We start from the raw sequence: 19,019 nt of genomic DNA, 5'->3' as shown, positions 1-19,019 counted from the left end.
TTAATCTAGGCTGCAAAGCCCCATGCAGTGGTTTCTGAGAATCCATGAATCCCCTGACACTGAAGCAGTGAAGCATATGTGTTGTGTGTGTTTTTCAGTAGGAGACCATCATCTCAATAGATTTTCAAGATTTACAATTCACCGGGCCCACGGTGCGACCGCTCTCCCACCCCCTCTCCGCCACCCCTCCACCCCACCCCCCCACCCCCGCGACTGGGGTCCGCACGGGAGGGGGCGGGGCAAACTGTCCCCAGTGCGCCCCGGGCGGGTAACGCCATGGGGCCTGGGGGGTTGGTTTCTCTCAGGCCACACGCGCGTCCCCCGAAGAGGGGACGGCGGAGCGAGCGCACGGGGTTGGCGGCGATGTCGGCTACCCACCCGACCTGTCTTGAAACACGGACCAAGGAGTCTAACAGGTGCGCGAGTCCGGGGCTCGCACGAAAGCCGCCGTTGCGCAATGAAGGTGAAGGCCGGCGCGCTCGCCGGCCGAGGTGGGAGCTTTGTATATAAGGTAAAATTATGCTCCAGAATATAGCTTTGTATATAAGGTAAAATTATGCTCCAGAATATTCTGGAGCATAATTTTACCTTATAAACAAAGCTCCTGATTCTAGTTTCAAAATAGGATCGTCATTTTGGCTAGCCACTGGTATCTGCTAGCAGGTAGTGGTTAAGATTCAGGTAATTGCAGAAAACTAAATTTAATTTTACCAAGGAAGACAATCCTGTTTAGTAACACAGCAGAGAGCTGAATAACTGGCGTCAGGTGTAGACCACAGAGTCGTTATCATCACTCTTGGGTTTGCTTCTTCCACCTTTATAACATCATCTTCCTCGGAAAAACAGCCTGGCCATGCATGGTGGCTTGTGCTTATAATTCCAGTACTTTGGGAAGCCAAGGCAGGAGGATGGCTTGAGACCAGGAGTTCAAAACCAGCCTTGGCAGCATAGCAAGACCCCTGTCTCTACAAAAAATAGATTTAAAAATTAGCTGGATATGGTGGCAGACACCTATAATCCCAGCTACTTGGAAGACTGAGGCAGGAGGATCACCTGAGCCCAGGAGTTGGAGGCTGCAGTGAGCTATGATTGCACCACTGAACTCCAGCCTGAGTGACAGAGTGAGACCTTGTCTTGTAAGAAAGGAAGAGAGAGAGACAGAGAAACAGAGAGAAAGACAAGAGGGAGAAAGAGAGAGAGAGAGAAAGAGAAGAGAAGAGAAGAGAAGAGAAGAGAAGAGAAAGAAAAAAGAAAAGGAAGGAAAGAAAGCGAGAGAAGGAAGGAAGGAAGGAAGGAAGGAAGGAAGGAAAGAAAGAAAGAAAAGACACAAATAAATAAGGAAAGAAAGATCTGGTCATGTCATGGGTTCTGTAAACCTCATCTGCATTGTCAGGCCCTAGTGTTAAACAGGTTACTTCATCTTTGTTCTCATGGTTTTTCACACAGATACACCATTTTCAGTGGGAAACGGTCATCTACCTAATTGTGGTGTTGAATTTATTTCGGTGAGTTCTAGTCAGCTGGCAGAGTTAGTTGTGGCCCAGTTTATCAGCTCTGCCTTTTATAATCTTCATCATGGTAGATCATGAGAGACCGACAAAAGCAATGAGTTATTTGAAAAGGAGCTTTGGGAAGAATATCAAGGTATAACTTTTCACTAATCTGGGCAAGAATAATCTAAGGACTAATTTCTGCTCGAAGGAGAGAGCATACATTGTTCCTTCCGTCTCTTTCCACATCTTCCCTGAAAGCGTTCTATACCCAATTACACTACTGAATGTGTAACCCTGCGATGATGTACCCACATCAATACAGAGGCAGCCCCATAGAATTAGGTCACTGATGGAGATGGCCCACCCACTTGTGAAAAAGCATTCTGCTAATTGAGTCAGTCACAGAGCAGTCTTCAGTTTCCATGTGGGGGGAGAAGAGCAGCAGTGCAAACTGTGGCCCCGCCCAACACATCCACGAGCCAGGTGATACATTCACAGGTCCCTTTTCTCTGTTGTTAGTGAGCAGTCTATGCACCTGGGGGAAGTATGCTTGTACAAAAATCCAGGGTAGAAAATCAACTCAAGAGTTTTTACTAACCATTCCACATGCAGTCTCTTGTAGACTCCTGTCCATTACAGGCGGGAATTTTGTGTTTGCCATTGATGACCACATCAGGCTCCGAGACCTTTGGCAGATGGCATGATGAAGAGGGAAACACTGGTTTGGTTTAGAAAGTAACTTTATGGTCAGAGCTTCTTTCTACCCACTGTCTGCATTATGTAGTCTTTCCCTAAGTGTGAAATCAGGTTATTTAATACTTGGCTTTCCCTGTTGACATCATCTGCGAAAGTAATGGGAAGTGGCGAAGTTCAAGTTGATATTTTTAAACAAGATTACAAGTGTCGTACAATTTCTGAGTGTCTGGCAAACTCATTTCTTGCAAATCTTAAGTGTTAGAGACTTTGTGGGCAATTTCCATCTTCTTGGAGAATCCTCTAGTTCCCCACATTTGTAATGACTCTACTTCCTAGTTAGGAGTGTTGAAAAATATTTTTGAGTATAGTTATTGTTATAAAGCAGAAAATTTTTAAACGGAGAATGGTGTGTGTGTGCGTGTGTGTGTGAGTTGTGTGTATACATGGCATAAGTTCCTCTCTGCCAAACTGCCTAAAAGAGCAAACAAAGTAAATTACTAAGACTTTTAAACATAAGTTGAGGGCTGAGATGCTCCCTGGAGGATACACACATACCCACACATGCTCACATGACATCTGCGTGTGTACAGATTCATGCACATATGTGTGTATATACAATTCTCCATTCTCCATGGCACACACACTATCCCTTTTAGCAGTTGTCCAATTGCTATTTATCAAAGCACCTCAGTGACTCCATTCCAAAGCTGACCACGGGGAAAATGTTTGATCCTCTTTTCCCCTGGACTTAAGGGCCTCCTTAAGAGCAAATCAGGATCTCAGTTGCATTACCTTCTCAGGAAGTGATGAGCTAAATGTGACCATAGTGACTTAAGAGAGTGTGGATTTCCAAGCATCATATCCACTCTCCTGCATGTATGTACAAGATGAAAAACCAAATGCATATACTCAGTTTCCCCCAAACTTTTGAAGAAGTTCCTTTGGGATTTGTGGTTAGTGGGCTGAACCATAGTTTACCTTTGCATATTCCTACCAAAACAAGGTCATGTTTAATCAATTAAAATTTAGTAGTATTACAATACAACTGGATTTATAGTCACCAGGCCTGGTCTGAGTTCCAGCTCTGCTGCTTGTTGTAGCTGGGGAGGAGCGTCTATCTCACTTACAAGAGTGGCGCTGAGGGTGAGAGATGATGATGAATAAATGACTGCTGTTACTAGCTGAATTACGTCTTCCTGTTCCCCCCATCCAAATTCATGTGTTGCGGCCCTAATTCCAAGTACCTCAGAATGTAACTGTGTGGATATTTGGAGATAGGACCTTTGAAGAGGTAATTAAGGTAATGTGAGGTCATATGGGTAAGCCCTAATTTGTTATGTCTGACATCCTTTTACAAAGAGGAGATTAGGACAAGTACACATGGAAGAGACCTGGTGAAGGCAGAAGAGAAAGGCAGCCATTGACATGCTATGAAGAAAGGCCTCCAGAAGAAACCAACCCTGATCATGCCTTGTTCTTGGACTTCCAGCCTCCAGAATTGTTAGGAAATGAATTAGTGTTAAGTCCTCAGTCTGTGGTTCTTTCTTATGGCAGTCCTGGCAAACTAATACACCTACCAACCTGTAAAACTCCGTACAAGCGGGAACATGAGCATCCTACCACTGACAACAAATTGTTGTCGAATGTTTTGTTTCCAAACAAATACCTATGTCTAAAATTCTAATTATAGGTAATTCACATCTCTTTATTTTGAAAAGCAACTCTGACTTAAAAGATCATTACCTCTTACCTTATTTTCTTTAAGCTTCAAAATAATGACAATTGAAAGTAGAGTTTTCAGTGATTATCTCTAGCTTTTCATCTAATTTGTCTGAATGATTTTTGTGTGTCTTGCATGTTAGAGACAATGGGAATTGTGACCTTATTAAAATGCCGCATAAATACCCAAAGTTGTGCATGGTGTGAACTCTTGAATTCTTATTTGTTTATTGTATTCATGTCTGTGTATTTGGAGCTCTTCATTTTTTTAAATTTGATACAGCAAATCAATTTTACTATATGTCAATGTAAAAATTTTTCAAGGTACACAATACTGACAATATATAACACAAATAAAGAATGAGTCACAAGGGCAAAATATATATATTTTATACTTTAAAAATATATTTTAAAATACACACACAAATTAGTCACTAATGTTTGAGAACAACCAAATAAATATATGTAGATTTTGTCACAAGAAAGAAAGCATGTAAAATGTGGCAGAAGAGTGAGTCATCAAACTCCAGAATAAAGGGTAGTGGTAAGCAAAGGGAGTGCACAGAAGTCAGAATGGACCTATCTTAGTCTGCTGTGGCTGCCATTGCAAAATACCACGGACTAGCTGGTTTAAGCAACAGATGTTTTCTCACAGCTCTGAAGGCTCAAGGTCTAAGACCAAGGTGCTGTCAGGGTTGGTTTCTGATGAGGCCTATCTTCTACCTTCTTATTATGTCCTCACAAAGCCTTGCTTCTGTGTATGGTATCCCTTTTTATTCTTTTTTTTTTTTTAAATGAAGTCTCACTCTGTCACCCAGGTTGGAGTGCGGTGGCATGATCTCAGCTCACTGCAACCTCTGTCTCCTGGGTTCAAGTGATTATCCTACCTCAGCCTCCTGAGTAGCTGGGATTACAGGCATGCACCACCATGTCTGGCTAATTTTTATGTTTTTTTTAGTAGAGAGGGTTTCACCATATTGGCCAGGCTGGTCTCGAACTCCTGACCTGATGATCCACCCATCTTGGCCTCCCAAAATGCTGGGATTATAGGTGTGAGCCACGGTGCCCGGCCCCCTTTTTATTCTTATAAGGAAGTCCTTTCAGATTAATTGTAACCTCATTTAACCTTTGTTACCTCCTTAAAGACCCTTTCTCCAAATATACTCACATTGGGAGTTGGGGCTTCAACATACACCTTTTTGGAGAACAAGACTCAATCAATAAAATTCTGCCTTATACCTTTCTGAAACTCATCTTTCTTGTGCGCAAAACATTTTTCCCTCATCCTAATATCCCCAAAAGTCTTAATCCAATCCAGCATGAATTCCAAGTTCAAAGTCTCACTAAATGTCATTTAAATGAGGTATGGGTGAGACTTTGGGTATGATTCTTCCTGAGACAAAATTCCTCTCCAACTGTCCATCTGTGAAACCAGACAAGTTACGGGCTCCCCAAATACAATGATGGGACAGGTATAAGATAGACATTCCCATTACAAAAGGGAGAAATTGAAAAGAAATAAGGGGTGTGGGTCCCAAACAAGACCAAAACATAGCAAGACAAATTCCATGAGATCTTAAGGCTCAGGAAGAATCTTCTCTGGCCAGATGCTCTGCCTTCTGCCCACTGAGGTGGAGCAGTTATTACTCTGGCACAAGGGGGTAGCCCCACTCCCTCAGTTCTGTGTAGCACCCCTTCATCACCACATTGGATAGCCTGGCCCACTGAAATTGAGGGAGTAGGAAGATGGTCTTACTCTCTGAAACCAAGGAGAAGAGCCTTGCCCCCAGGGTCAGTACCCTCTGGGCCTATGGTGGGAACTGCAGCCCTGATGATTTCTGAATCATCTTCAGAGTCAGTCTTCCATTTCTTTAAGGATAACACTTATTTGCAGCCAAGCAGCTCTACTGGAATTTCAGAATTCTGAAACCTTCCTTCTGTCTCTGTCTCCTTTTGTTCATACTTGACAGTGTCTTTGCTGCTCCCATTCCATTTCTCTTCCTGGCTTCTGCTGAAATAACTGATTAAAATCACAGATACTCTCCTTATGAAGTGATTGTCCAGCCCATCCTTGGTGTTCTCTCTAGAACATGCTTTCTTACTTTTTGCAGTATGGATAGGCTGAGAATTTTCTAAATAGTTTCTTCAAGTTATCTCTCTTCTCTTGCATTTTACTATAGGCAGTAAAGAGAAACCAGGCCACACCTTGGAAACTGCTCAGAAATCAACTCAGGTAAATATTCAGTTTCATCACTCACAAGTTCAACCTTCCACAAAGCACTAGACAACAATTCCGCCAAGTTCTTTGCCCATTTATAACAAGAATTATCTTTCCTCCAGTTTCCAGTGATGCATTTCTAATTTCTGCCTGAGACCTCATCAGAATCACCTTTAATGTTCCTATTTCTACCAACACCCTGTTCATGATGATATATGTATTCTCAAAGGTGATAGAAGCTTTCACTATAGCTCTCCTATTTTTCTTCTGAGGCCTCACCAGAACTGCCTTTAATTTCCATATTTCTTTCTACCAACAGTCCCTTCGAGAAAATCCAGGCTTTTTCCACCATACACCTCAAAACTCCTCCAACTCTCCTCTTTACCCAGTCTCAAAGCTACTCCCACATTTGTAATTGTTACAGCAGCATCTCATTTAACAATACCAAAATCTGTATTAGTTTGCTAGGGTTGCCATAACAAAAAATCACAGACTGTGTTACTTGAACAACAAAAATTCCTGTTCTCCTGATATCTAGAGGCTGTAAGTCCAAGGTGCCAACAGGGTTAGATTCTGAAAAGCCCTCTCTTCCTGGCTTGCAGACGGTTGCCTTCTCACTGTGTCCTTATATGGACTTTGATCTGTGCATGTGTGAAGAAAGAGGAATCTTTGGTGTCTCTTCCTCTTCTAAGTTGGACACCAGGCCTGCTGGATTAAGACCTGTCCTGCTGGGTTAAGACGAGTCCTGCTGGATTAAGACGAGTCCTGCTGGGTTAAGACCCGTCCTGCCGGATTAAGACCCGTCCTGCTGGATTAAGACCAGTCCTGCTGGATTAAGACCCATCCTGCCGGATTAAGACCCGTCCTGCCGGATGAAGACCTGTCCTGCTGGATGAAGACCCATCCTGCTGGATTAAGACCCGTCCTGCTGGGTTAAGACCCGTCCTGCTGGATTAAGACCCGTCCTGCTGGATTAAGACCCGTCCTGCTGGGTTAAGACCCGTCCTGCTGGGTTAAGACCCGTCCTGCTGGGTTAAGACCCGTCCTGCTGGATTAAGACCCGTCCTGCTGGGTTAAGACCCGTCCTGCTGGGTTAAGACCCGTCCTGCTGGGTTAAGACCAGTCCTGCTGGGTTAAGACCCGTCCTGCTGGATGAAGACCCGTCCTGCTGGATGAAGACCCGTCCTGCTGGATGAAGACCCGTCCTGCTGGATGAAGACCCGTCCTGCTGGATGAAGACCCGTCCTGCTGGGTTAAGACCCGTCCTGCTGGGTTAAGACCCGTCCTGCTGGATTAAGACCTGTCCTGCTGGGTTAAGACCCGTCCTGCTGGATGAAGACCCGTCCTGCTGGATGAAGACCCGTCCTGCTGGGTTAAGACCCGTCCTGCTGGATTAAGACCCGTCCTGCTGGATTAAGACCTGTCCTGCTGGGTTAAGACCCGTCCTGCTGGATTAAGACCTGTCCTGCTGGATGAAGACCCGTCCTGCTGGGTTAAGACCCGTCCTGCTGGATGAAGACCCGTCCTGCTGGGTTAAGACCCGTCCTGCTGGGTTAAGACCTGTCCTGCTGGATTAAGACCTGTCCTGCTGGATTAAGACCCGTCCTGCTGGGTTAAGACCCGTCCGGTCCTTATTACCTCATTTAACATTCATTACCTCCTTAAAGGCCCTATTTCCAAAATAGTCAAAATAGAGGTTGACTTCAACAAACTGATTTCATGGGGACACAATTCAGTCCATATCAGGACCCAAAGAGTGTATTTAAGAGCTTTGCTTAGGTATAGAGAGAGATAAAGGATGGGCCAGAAGTAGGGCTGGAATCATAACCTCCTGAAACTAGAGAGAACTTTTAAGAAGTCATGCCTTATCATTTGGCTTCAGGAAGCAAATTTCCAGGAAACACAGAAGAGATTATTTTCTATTCTCTTTCCTGAGTGTGGAGATGCTACAACCACATTTGATGGTCTTTCTAAAGTATAGGACTTCCTTGTGCTAATAAAAATCTTTCCTCTTCTCATCCCCCACAATCATCCAGAATGATTCACACATCATGCACACAATAGGAATTCATATCACTTAGTTCCCACAGTAGAGGAATATGCAGAAGGAAAAGCCACTTTCCTATCCTAAGGAAACCAAGGCAATCATTGAGAGAATAAGAATAGTCATACACATTGATTCATCCAGAAACATCTGTCATCACATCACCTCTTTTGCCTTAGTGGAAACTGCATCAGATCAGAAGTCAGGAGACCTGGGCTCTCGTCCCAGGTTGACCGTCACTTTGTGATGCAGACGTGATGAATTTGACCCTTTTTGTATCTGCATTTCCTTGTATATAAAATAGAGGTGGTAGTAGTAAGTGGTGGCTGTGGAACTAAAAAAAAAAAAAAACTCTAATTATCTTTCAATTCTTTAGGCATTTCTAATAATCCACAATTGTCTATTTAATATTTTTTAAACCTCCCTGCCATAGTCTTATAGGCTCTATTGTCCAGTACTTCAATTATTTTTGTGTTTTATTTTACCATAAAGTACAAAGACTAAAACTGAAAACTGTGTTTTAATAAATCTTCAACTAATGCTAAATATAGCAAAAAAAGTATTCCTGGCCTTGGATATAATACTTCTTTTATAACTTCTCAGTATCATGTCTCTTTGTTCCCCACAATGGAAATTTGGCTGAGAATTTTGTTACCAAGAATAAGGTTGAATATGGTATGACATAAAAGCATGAAGAAACAATGGAGAAGCCAATAATGTTTGCAACCAATCCAAAACTAAAAATGTTCATTTTTACATAAAGCAAATTAATGGAATAACTGACAATATCCCTTTCCCATGTTTTCTATGAAGGGGCAATGTTTCATTTAGAAGGAATTAGATCCTTTGAGGCATCTGAGAAAGAAAGGAGACATTGTGTAAATTATGACATATGACAATGATCCTAATATTTTCTTCCATTGACTCTGAGTGTCAGACCCAACTCAAGTAGGGAAGAGTGTCATTTAGAGTGTAACCTTTCAGAAAAACTTGTACATTCTTGCATTTCTGAGGTTAAATCTGTTTGCCATGGTACGTGAACCTATGGTGCCTTGAAATTTGATTCCAAAATTTTGCATACTAAACAATATTTTTTGTGATGCAGATTGTCTTTGTTTAATAATAGTAGTTCCCTATTAGAAAGCTCCTCAGATTATGTAATTGCCATATATTGTACTGCAAGTTGAAGATGATAAGGTTCATGTCTCAAATTCTTAGACACCTGGTGAGGAGAGGCTCAGAATGTCACAGAAATGATAAACCTTGGTCTTTTCAAAAGAGATCTGCCCATTTTACTTTTTAACACCTTTTGTTGATGGATTAGACCCCCTTAATATAAAAAAATCGAAAAAGCTGCCTACATTCCAAACACTGAGCATGGTTAATGAAAAGGCAATCTAAAGTATTTGACAATGGTAATTAGCTGATGCATAAATACTATTGATAACTCATTCAAAAGTGTAAATGTGCATTTATTCTCTTTACATAGGATGTGTGCCCAGGAGGACTGCGTGAAAGGTAAGAAAATTCAGGGGTAGCTCCCTCAAAGTACTGGTGAAATGCACATGAGTCTTAAGTACCTTATTTCAGAACACCAATTAGACAGTAGGAAAATAAAGTTTGACAAGAGAGAGCAAGAGAGTCAAGAAGCCCACCCCAGAAAGCTTGACAGAAGAAACCACCCATGTCTTACTTTTATCCTCTTGGAGTAGAATTCCTCACAGGGGCTTCACATTCCTGGAGTTCAGACTTGATTAAACACTGTATCTTTAAAAATGTTATCTTATTCCAAGCTGAGGAACATACAAATAACCGCTTTCCAGTACCACTGCTCAGCCTGGAATTCAAGCTGAGTCCTTCTGGGCTTCAGTCTGCTTTGACTAGGCTCCTTAAAAGAACAACAAGAGGCCACCTTGCTGAGTCGCAGAGCATCCAGCCTGGGAATCCGCATGCTGGATGAACAGGAAGGTAGTGGTGAGCAGCAATGGAGGCCTTCTTTTTTCGTGCCTTGACATGTTTTTAAAAGGAACAATTAAGTTGTAGCCACAAGGTGAAATGAAGGAGGTTTGCTCCAACTCAGATGCGGAACAAACGTTCTAAAATCCCTCTCAGTGGCTAATATTGATGGGGACACAGGGCTTTCCTGAGCAAGCAGATATGAAGACTTTTATATCTGTTAGTCAGGATGCATCAGAATTCACATCTAATGTCAGCATAGGTCACCCCAACTGTGATCTCTATGGAGAAGTTGATATGCCAGGCCTTGGCTGGGGAGGGAGGACCGCCACTTGCCTTACCTAGTCCAGTCCTGGCCTGCCTCTCCAGTCTTGCCTCCCTCTACTACCCGGCACACCAGCCAACCCGATGACTCTTTTTACTCTAAAGGGGTCATCTACATTCCTACATCTATCCTTTTTCTCTCACAGTGAAGGCCCTGCTACCTCTGCTTCCTTCCTCCTTCCCTCCCTCTCTCTCCCTCCTTCCTCTTTCCCTCCCTTCTCCGTTCCTCCTCCCTCCCTCCCTCCTTCCTTCCCTCCTTCCTCCCTTCCTTACTTCCTTCTTTCCTTCCTTTTCTCCTTTCCTACCTCCCTTTCTTTCTCCCTTCCTTCCTTCATTTTCTCTTTCTTCCTCTCCACAACCTTCCTTTCTTCCTTTCTTTTTCTCCCTCTCCTCTCCAACCTCCTCTCTTCTCCCACTCCCATTAACTTTCATTCTTCCTCAATCCAAGTTACAGTGTCATTTCCTTCCAAAACAATTTTCCTATAAATCATAGACCAATATTTTTAAAACTATGTTCCCCAAACTATCTGGTTTAGAATGAAATGCCAGTTTCTGAACTCCCACCCTAGACACACAGAGTAAGACTTTGTTGTAGTGAGAGCCAAGAACCTGCAGTTTAACAAGCTCCCCAGGTGATGCCAATGCTTACTGAAGTGTGAGAACCTCTCCCACGGCCTTATTGTGTATCTGTGTAGCAGATACGGCCAGTCAATACCCTGACAATATCAAATAGCAATGGCTTCTTCTCGGTGATTCTCAAACAGTAGTGTGGATCAGAATTCCGTGGAGAGCTAATAGAAAATACTGAGCCCAGGCTTCATGAATAAGGTCTTTGTATTTTTACCAAATTTCCCCTCGGGCTTTTAGTTCACATGAAAATTTGAGGCTAGCTGTCTTCCATTATTTGTCATTATTTTCTGACTATGGGTCCTCCACTGAATTAGAAGTCCATCCGGGAAAAAGACACAGCGTATGATTTCCCGGACACTCAGTCCAGAACGTCCTAGACATAGTTGGCACTCAAGAAACAATGGTTTTGGTAATAGACCTATTGGTGATAATGAAGGTAGTGATGTGATACATTTGCTTCACTTTACATCCTTAAATTCAGGGATTTTCATTCTTCTTTGTGCCCCGCAGTAAACCTGTTACCCAATCTTCCTCAGGGCCAGCTTCCTGAGCACGCACTCTGAGCAGTTGTATGGGGCCGCATGCTAACAAGAGCCTTAAATTTGGTTTAATGCCCTGCTCTCATGTCAGCAAAATTCTTACTAATTTTTAAACAATAGACCCCATTTTCATTTTGCACTGGGCTTTGTAAATTAAATAGCCAGTCCTAGTCTCATGACTCATTGTTTCAGACGTGCTGCTTTCTCTGTATTCTGTCTGCATCCACGCCAGCCCCAGGTGCTGTTATCTCACGCCCAGGCAACTGCATCACTGTTTGCCCTTCCCTTAATCTCTTCTCACCCCAGAGCACACTCAGCGTGCCAGCTACCGGCCCTGAAACAACTGATCAATTCTCATTGCTATGAAAAGTAATAAGGAACATAGGTAGTGGGACTGTAAATTGAGGCAGACAATTGGCAATTTTTACTAAAATTCTAAATTCACATACCCCACGAGCCAGCAATTTTATCTTCAGGAACTTATCCTGTAAGAGCAAATTGCTTGAGGTCATAGAGATGTTCACTGCATTGTCTATGAGAGCAAAAGATTACAAGCAAACTAAATGCCCATAAATAGAAAACTAGATAAATTTATCTATATACAGATACATCTATATCTATATATGCTTGTACATGCATAAAACACTTCAAGAAGAATATGCAGGAAACTGGGAGCAGCTGCTGTCTCTGAAGAATGAGAATTGGGGCTGGGTGAAGAATCACCTGTTATTTTATATCTTTCTGCTTTGTTTGAATTTTTCCTTATTTTGTCACAAGTATTATTTTTCAGTCACAAAATGAAATCCAGTTTTTAAAACAGTAGGGCTTGATTGAAACCTCTTGTGGCAGGCTGGTAAATAACCCCTCAGTGATAGCAGGTGCAAATTCCAGGAACCTGTGAATGTTACCTTTCATGGAAACACGGTCTTGCAGATGCAATTAAGTTAAGAATCTTGGCTGGATGCAGTGGCTCACACCTGTAACCCCAAAACCTTGGGAGGCCAAGGCAGGAGCACATTTTGAGCCCAAGAGTTTGAGACCAAACTGGGCAACATAGTAAGACCCTGTCTCTATTTTTTTCTTTTAAGTAAGTTATGAATCTTGAAATGGGAAGATTATCCAGAATGGTCACAGCAATTCCACTTATAATAATACTGTCTTGGTAGATTCTGTGTTGCCATAACAAGATACCAGAGATGGGACAATTTAGAAAGAAAAGAGGTTTATTTAGCTCATTATTCTAGAGGCCGGGAAGTTCATGACTGAGGGACGGGCACCTGGTCAGCTTTCGGTAAGGGCCTTGTGCCGTATCATATCATGGTGGAAAAGCAGAAGAGGAAGTGAGTGCATGCAAGAGGCCACCCTGTTGTTTACAACAACCTGTTCTCACGGGAGCTAATCCATTCTTGTGAGAATTAACGCAGTCTCTCAAGAAAGGCATTAGTCTATCTTAATGAGCTATCATGTCTTAAAGGCACTACCTCTAAACACCACCACACTGGGAACCAAGACTCAACATGAATTTTGGTGAAGACAAACCATATTCAAACCAGAGCAAATATCCCAAACTGGGAGTTACCCAAATGTCCATCAATAATTGAATAGATAAATACATTATGGTATAGTTACACAATGGAATGCTGTAAGCCAATGAAAATAAATAATATACCATTAAATACCAGAGTTATTTATTATTATTTTATATTTTTGGACCTGCTTAAATTTCATTTTTAAAATTTTGCCATATATATTACTTTTTCTTTCACAAATTCAATTAAAAACTTTAAATGTATTAAGCCTTTAAATGTTCTCAGAAACCTGAAGGAAAATAGATATGAAAGAATATATATTGTGTGATTCCATTTATATAAAAGGAAAAATAAAAGTCAAAACCTATACGTAGCAGGGGCAGTAGCTCACACTGTAATCCCAGAAACTTGAGAGGCTAAGGTAGTGGATGACCTGAGGTCAGGAGTTTGAGACCAGCCTGGCCAATATGGTGAAACTCTGTCTCTACTAAAAAAATAAAAATTAGCTGGGTGTGGTGGTGGGTGCCTGTAATCCCAACTACTTGGGAGGCTAAGGCAGGAGAATCACTTGCACCCAGGAGGTAGCAGTTGCAGTGAGCCAAGATCGCACCACTGCACTCTAGCCTGGGTGGCAGAGCAAGACTTCATCTCAAAACAACAATAACAGAAACAAACCCATATGCTTTCCAAGAACCTGAACAGACACTTCTCAAAAGAAGAGATACAAGCAGCCAACAGATACATGAAAAAGTGCTCAACACCTCTAATCACTAGGGAAATGCAAACTAAAACCATAATGAGATATCACCCCATACCTGTTAGAATGGGTCATATCAAAGGGACAAATAATAACAAATATTGGCAAGGTAGGGGTGTAAAGGGAACCCTTGTACACTGTTGGTGGGAATGTAAATTAGTGCAGCCATCTTGGAAAACAGCATGGAGGCTCCTCAAAAAATTAGAAATAGAATTACCATATGATACAGCAATCTCATTGCCAGGTATACCTCCAAAAGAACTGATATTAGTATGTCAAAGAGACATCTGCTCTGATTTCAGCATTATTCACAATAGCCAAAATATGGAAACAATGTAAGTGTCCATCAACAGCTAGATGGAAGAAGAAAATATGGTACATATATACATGGAATACTATACAGCCTTTAAAAAGAAAGAAATTCTGTCATTGAAGACAACATGGATGGAACTGGAGGACATTGGGCTAAGTGAAATAAGCCAGGCACAGAAAGACAAATATATTTGAGACTATATGATCTCATTTATATCTGAAATCTTAAAAAGTCTTTCTCATGGAAACAGAAAGTAGAAAAGCAGCCATCCGAGGCTGATGGAGAGGGAGAGAGATGGGGAAAGGAAAGATGTTGATTAAGAGGTACAAAGTTTCAGTTACTGGAGGAATACATTTTAGTGATCTGTTGCACTGCATGGTGACCACAGCTGATAACAATGTATTGTATATTTCAAAATGGCGAAAAAAATAGATTTTTAATGTTCTCACCACAAAAAAATAAAAAGTTGGTGAGATTACATGCTAATTAACTTGGTCAACTCATTCTATAATGTATATACAAATCAAAACATCACATTGTATGCCATAACTATGCACAATTATTATTTGCCGATTAAAAATAAATTTTAAAAATCTATATGCTGTCAGTATATTGGAAATGGTACTCTAGAGGGGGACCATGTCAGGGGCATGGGGGTTCCTATTGCGTAGGCGTGTTCACTGTGTGAAAATTCAAGCTGTACACTTATGCTATGTGCAGCTCTAAACTATTGCATTAAATTTTTTGAAGGATCCAAAGGTCTGATAAAAGACACAGACATATGTATGTAAGAATGTAATGTATATATGTGTGCCTACATACCACACACACACAGAACACCACTTTTATAAAGGGCCTAATAAACTTAGCAAAAATATTTTATTTTATTTTATTATTATTATTATTATTGAGACCCACTCTTGTTCTGTCGCCAGGCACCAGACTGGAGTGCAGTGGCACAATCCTGGCTCACTGCAACCTCCGTCTCCTGGATTCAAGCAATTCTACCTCAGCCTCCTGAGTAGCTGGGACTACAGGCATGTACCACCATGCCCAGCTAATTTTTGTATTTTCTAGTAGAGACAGGGTTTCACCATGCTGGCCTGGATGGTCTCAATCTCTCGACCCCGTGATCCATAAAGCTGAGCACTGAAATTCCTTGTGTCCTCTGTGCTGACTTGCCCTTTCTCAGAATGTTATTTGAAGTCACACAAAATTTAGTATTTTGGTATTTTAGCATATTTTTTTTCTCTTGGTAGATGGAAAAAATAAAATGTCACATGAAGACATATACTTCAAATGCAATTCTGCAAACAGCTCTTAATCATCCCCAGTGTTCATCTCTGAGCTATTCTTCTTGACTAAGAGGGCTTATTTTTAGATAGATGTGCAGTTGACAGTTGAGAATCCAGCCTCTCCCTTCGCCTCCCCCACCTCTCTTCTAGATCCTGCTCATTTGGGAATTTACATTTTCAACTGTCCCGTAAGGATTTTTAATGATGTTGGGAATGAGCTGACATGGAAAGCACAAGCATAGAATTGGACCAAAATTGATGTTTGCAATGGAACATTTAGAAACTAAAACGATGACCATTTAATGTAAAACTGAGGCATCAGGAATGAGAAATAAAATTTTCACGTCTAAGTCACTAGATCAAGTTACAATTCTAAGCCATAAGAAATGATTAGTCCCCAAATTAAGTATCAGTTTAGAAAAATCAAGCACCCAACTCTATACTACACATCAGTGGCTCCCAAAGCATGTTCCTCAGACCAGCAGCAGCAGCTGCAGCTCCTGGGAACTTGTTAGAAATGCACATTTTTAGGCCTACCCTGGACCTTCTGAATCAGAAACTCTAGGAGCTGGCAAACACTGTTGAGGAACAATATGAAAATAAGTGAGTGTACCAGAAACAGCCCCACAATGCGTCTCAACACGCCCTTGAGGTGATGACGGTCCGAGAACCACTGCTGTAAATAAGTGTGTGTTCATAAAGAGTTAAAACAGAACCACTGTGTTACATCATGCAATTGCATTTTCCACATATTTAAATAAGCACAATAGAATATTCACTAGCATTTCTTTTCCTGAATTTCACAATAGGCCAGACATAGTTAAAGAATTACCTGACAACCCAAACTTCCTTTAAGCACTAAGGCAGGGATGTGAGCGGACAGGTGGCGTGTCTCCATGCAGGTGTGAGCACCTGCACTGGGCCGACGGAGCCACAGCAGCCTGCCTCTGAACATGCTGCTGTCCACTGGAACCTGCAATTATTTCATTTGCTTAGGTTTGAAAACTGCTTTAATTTTTCAAAACTCTGCCTGCCACCTAAAGACTTGTGGGAACACCGAAAATTAGATCTATAAGTCCATAAATATGGTCCTGTTCAATTCAAGGCAGCAGGTGAAAGCTTAATTTTTTTTTCCCCAGGGGAAATTGTGAATGCTGGAAAAAGCTCCCAGATTGGGTTTTGAAGATAATCAGCACAATGCCATTGAAGAAACCTAACTTGAGCTAAAGAGAGAGAAGTACTGAATCTAATTCCCCATGGAAAACGCTCCATCATTTAGGTTTAGAGTTAAGCATGTACTGAGGATCCGTATGTGTAAGGATCTGTGATAGCATTTTATGCAGAAGAGCAGTCTTCTGATGGGACAGTACAACCAGACCTCATCCGAAATACAATTCCCTTGTAACAGGGAGGCTGTTATGGTGAATGACAGAAAATCAACATGAATTTGCTTAAGCAAGAACCGTTTAAAAAGAAAAAAGAGAGGAAAGTAAGGCATTGAGATTGTGTTGGTTCATCAAACCAAACTTTGGAGAGATCAAGGGCGGAATATACATAACAAGAGCTTAGAACCAGCAACTCAAAAACATTCATCTGCTTCTGTTATGGCTAGCATGACTCTATTTCTCTCTCTTTTTTAACTGCTTTATTGAGATATAATTTGCATGCTATACACTTGACCTACTTAAAGTGTACAATTTGATGACTACAGTATATTCACAGTTTTGCATCTGTCATGATCATAAATTTTAGGATATTTTCATTACTCCATAAAAAAACCTTCCACCCCTTAGCCATCAACCCTCCCCAAAACCTTACCATCATTCCCATTGCTAGGTAACCTCTAATTTATGTTCTATCTCAATAGATTTGTCTTTTCTGACTATTTCATATAAATGGAATCATAATATACATGATCTTTGGTGACTGGCTTATTTCACTCAGCATGAAGTTTGTAAAGCACATCCATGTTGTAGCATGTGTCAGTAATTCATTCCTTTTAATGACTGAATAATATTCATTATTATGAATATACCACTTTGTATCTATTCATCAGTTGGGTTATTTTCACTTTTTGACTATTATGAAAAATGCTAGCAGTACTTTGCTAAAACAGTTTCTCTAGGTGGCAGGAATCTAGTCATCACCACTCCTACGTTTACACCCGGTCCCAAAAACTTCCCAATCAGACAGAAGTAAAATCTTCCCTACAGATTTCAGATTAAAAAAAGAAACAGGCAAGGCACGGTGGCTCACACCTGTAATCCCAACACTGTGGGAGGCTGAGGTGGGCAGATTACCTGAGGTCAGGAGTTCGAAACCAGCCTGGCCAACATGGCGAAACCCCATCTCTACTAAAAATACAAAACTTAGCCAAGCATGTTATGGTGGTGGATGCCTCTAATCCCAGCTACTCCAAAGGCTGAGACCTGTACTCCAGCCTGAGCAACAGAGTGAGACTCTGTCAGAAAGAAAAAGAAAGAAAGAAAAAGAAGAAGGGAGGGGAGGGGAGGGGAGGGAAGGGAGAGAGAAGGGAAGGGAAGGGAAGGGAAGGGAAGGGAAGGGAAGGGAAGGGAGAGAGAAAGGAAGGGAAGGGAAGGGAGAGAGAAAGGAAGGGAAGGGAAGGGAGAGAGAAAGGAAGGGAAGGGAGAGAGAAAGGAAGGGAAGGGAAGGGAAGGGGAGGGGAGGGGAGGGGAGGGGAGGGGAGGGGAGGGGAGGGGAGGGGAGGGGAGGAAGGGAAAGAAAAAACAAAAGAAAAGAAACTAAAAGAAACAAAACAGGGAGGAAGTATGATTAGGCAGACTCAGTGCAACTCTCAACCAACCTAACTGAAGGGCCAGAGAGAAGGAGGCACCTAACAAGACAGCCACTCCTATTCAGATCACTTGTTTAGAGCAGATGAATGCTGTTTCCTGAAAGGAGCAGGAGTAGCATAGACATGATTACTGTGAGAACTTTTAGTTTGACAGTTTCTTCCATTTTTATCTAGCTCTTTTTTTGCATATTGCCTGAACCGTGGGGATATGAAGTCCACAGACTTGGCATCTTGAGATGTGGAACCATCCAGCTCTACAGTCCTTCAGAAAGATCCTAGGGTCCTCAAGAACAAAGTATACAGCCAGGTCCAGATTTAAAAGCAGAGACTACGTAAAAGGAATTCATCCAGTTCATCAACTATGAGATATTTATTACTTATTTGTGTACCATGAGTTAAACACCGCTGTAGGTAACAAAGCTAATAAGACCCATGAAATGGTTTGGGGACTGAAGTGATCTTGCTAAGTGCTTCTTTTCTTTCTTGTTCTTTCTTCTGCTTCTCCTTTTAACTCACGGTGGCCTGAGTATGCAGGTTTGACACAGTGTGAATTTGTTCCACTGTCCATCATCCAAGTTTGTTCTGTTTCATGGTCTCAAAATGCAACAAGCTTTTCGAGACTTGGCTTTGGACCAGAAGAGACAACAAAGGATTCTCTAACCTGGAATAAATGTATGCTAGAAAACCATGC

At 41.8% G+C, this 19,019-nt stretch overlaps 1 long non-coding RNA gene across 2 annotated transcripts; it reads left to right on the top strand.

Annotated features, from left to right (window-relative positions):
• Positions 1–252: 252 nt before the first annotated feature.
• On the top strand, positions 253–18,780 carry LOC144581590 (uncharacterized). 2 transcript variants are annotated; one of them, XR_013532619.1, is made up of 3 exons: positions 253–416; positions 9,660–9,688; positions 18,503–18,780. It is a non-coding gene; the product is annotated as an uncharacterized LOC144581590 (long non-coding RNA). The 2 variants fall into 2 exon arrangements; XR_013532618.1 differs by having other exon boundaries at positions 253–491; positions 18,503–18,763.
• The last annotated feature ends 239 nt before the right edge of the window (positions 18,781–19,019 follow it).

The sequence above is a fragment of the Callithrix jacchus genome, chromosome 2 (genome assembly GCF_049354715.1).
Source record: "Callithrix jacchus isolate 240 chromosome 2, calJac240_pri, whole genome shotgun sequence".
Lineage (NCBI taxonomy): Eukaryota > Metazoa > Chordata > Mammalia > Primates > Cebidae > Callithrix > Callithrix jacchus.
Note: the sequence above shows the minus strand (reverse complement) of the source record. Positions and strands in the feature narration are given on the sequence as shown.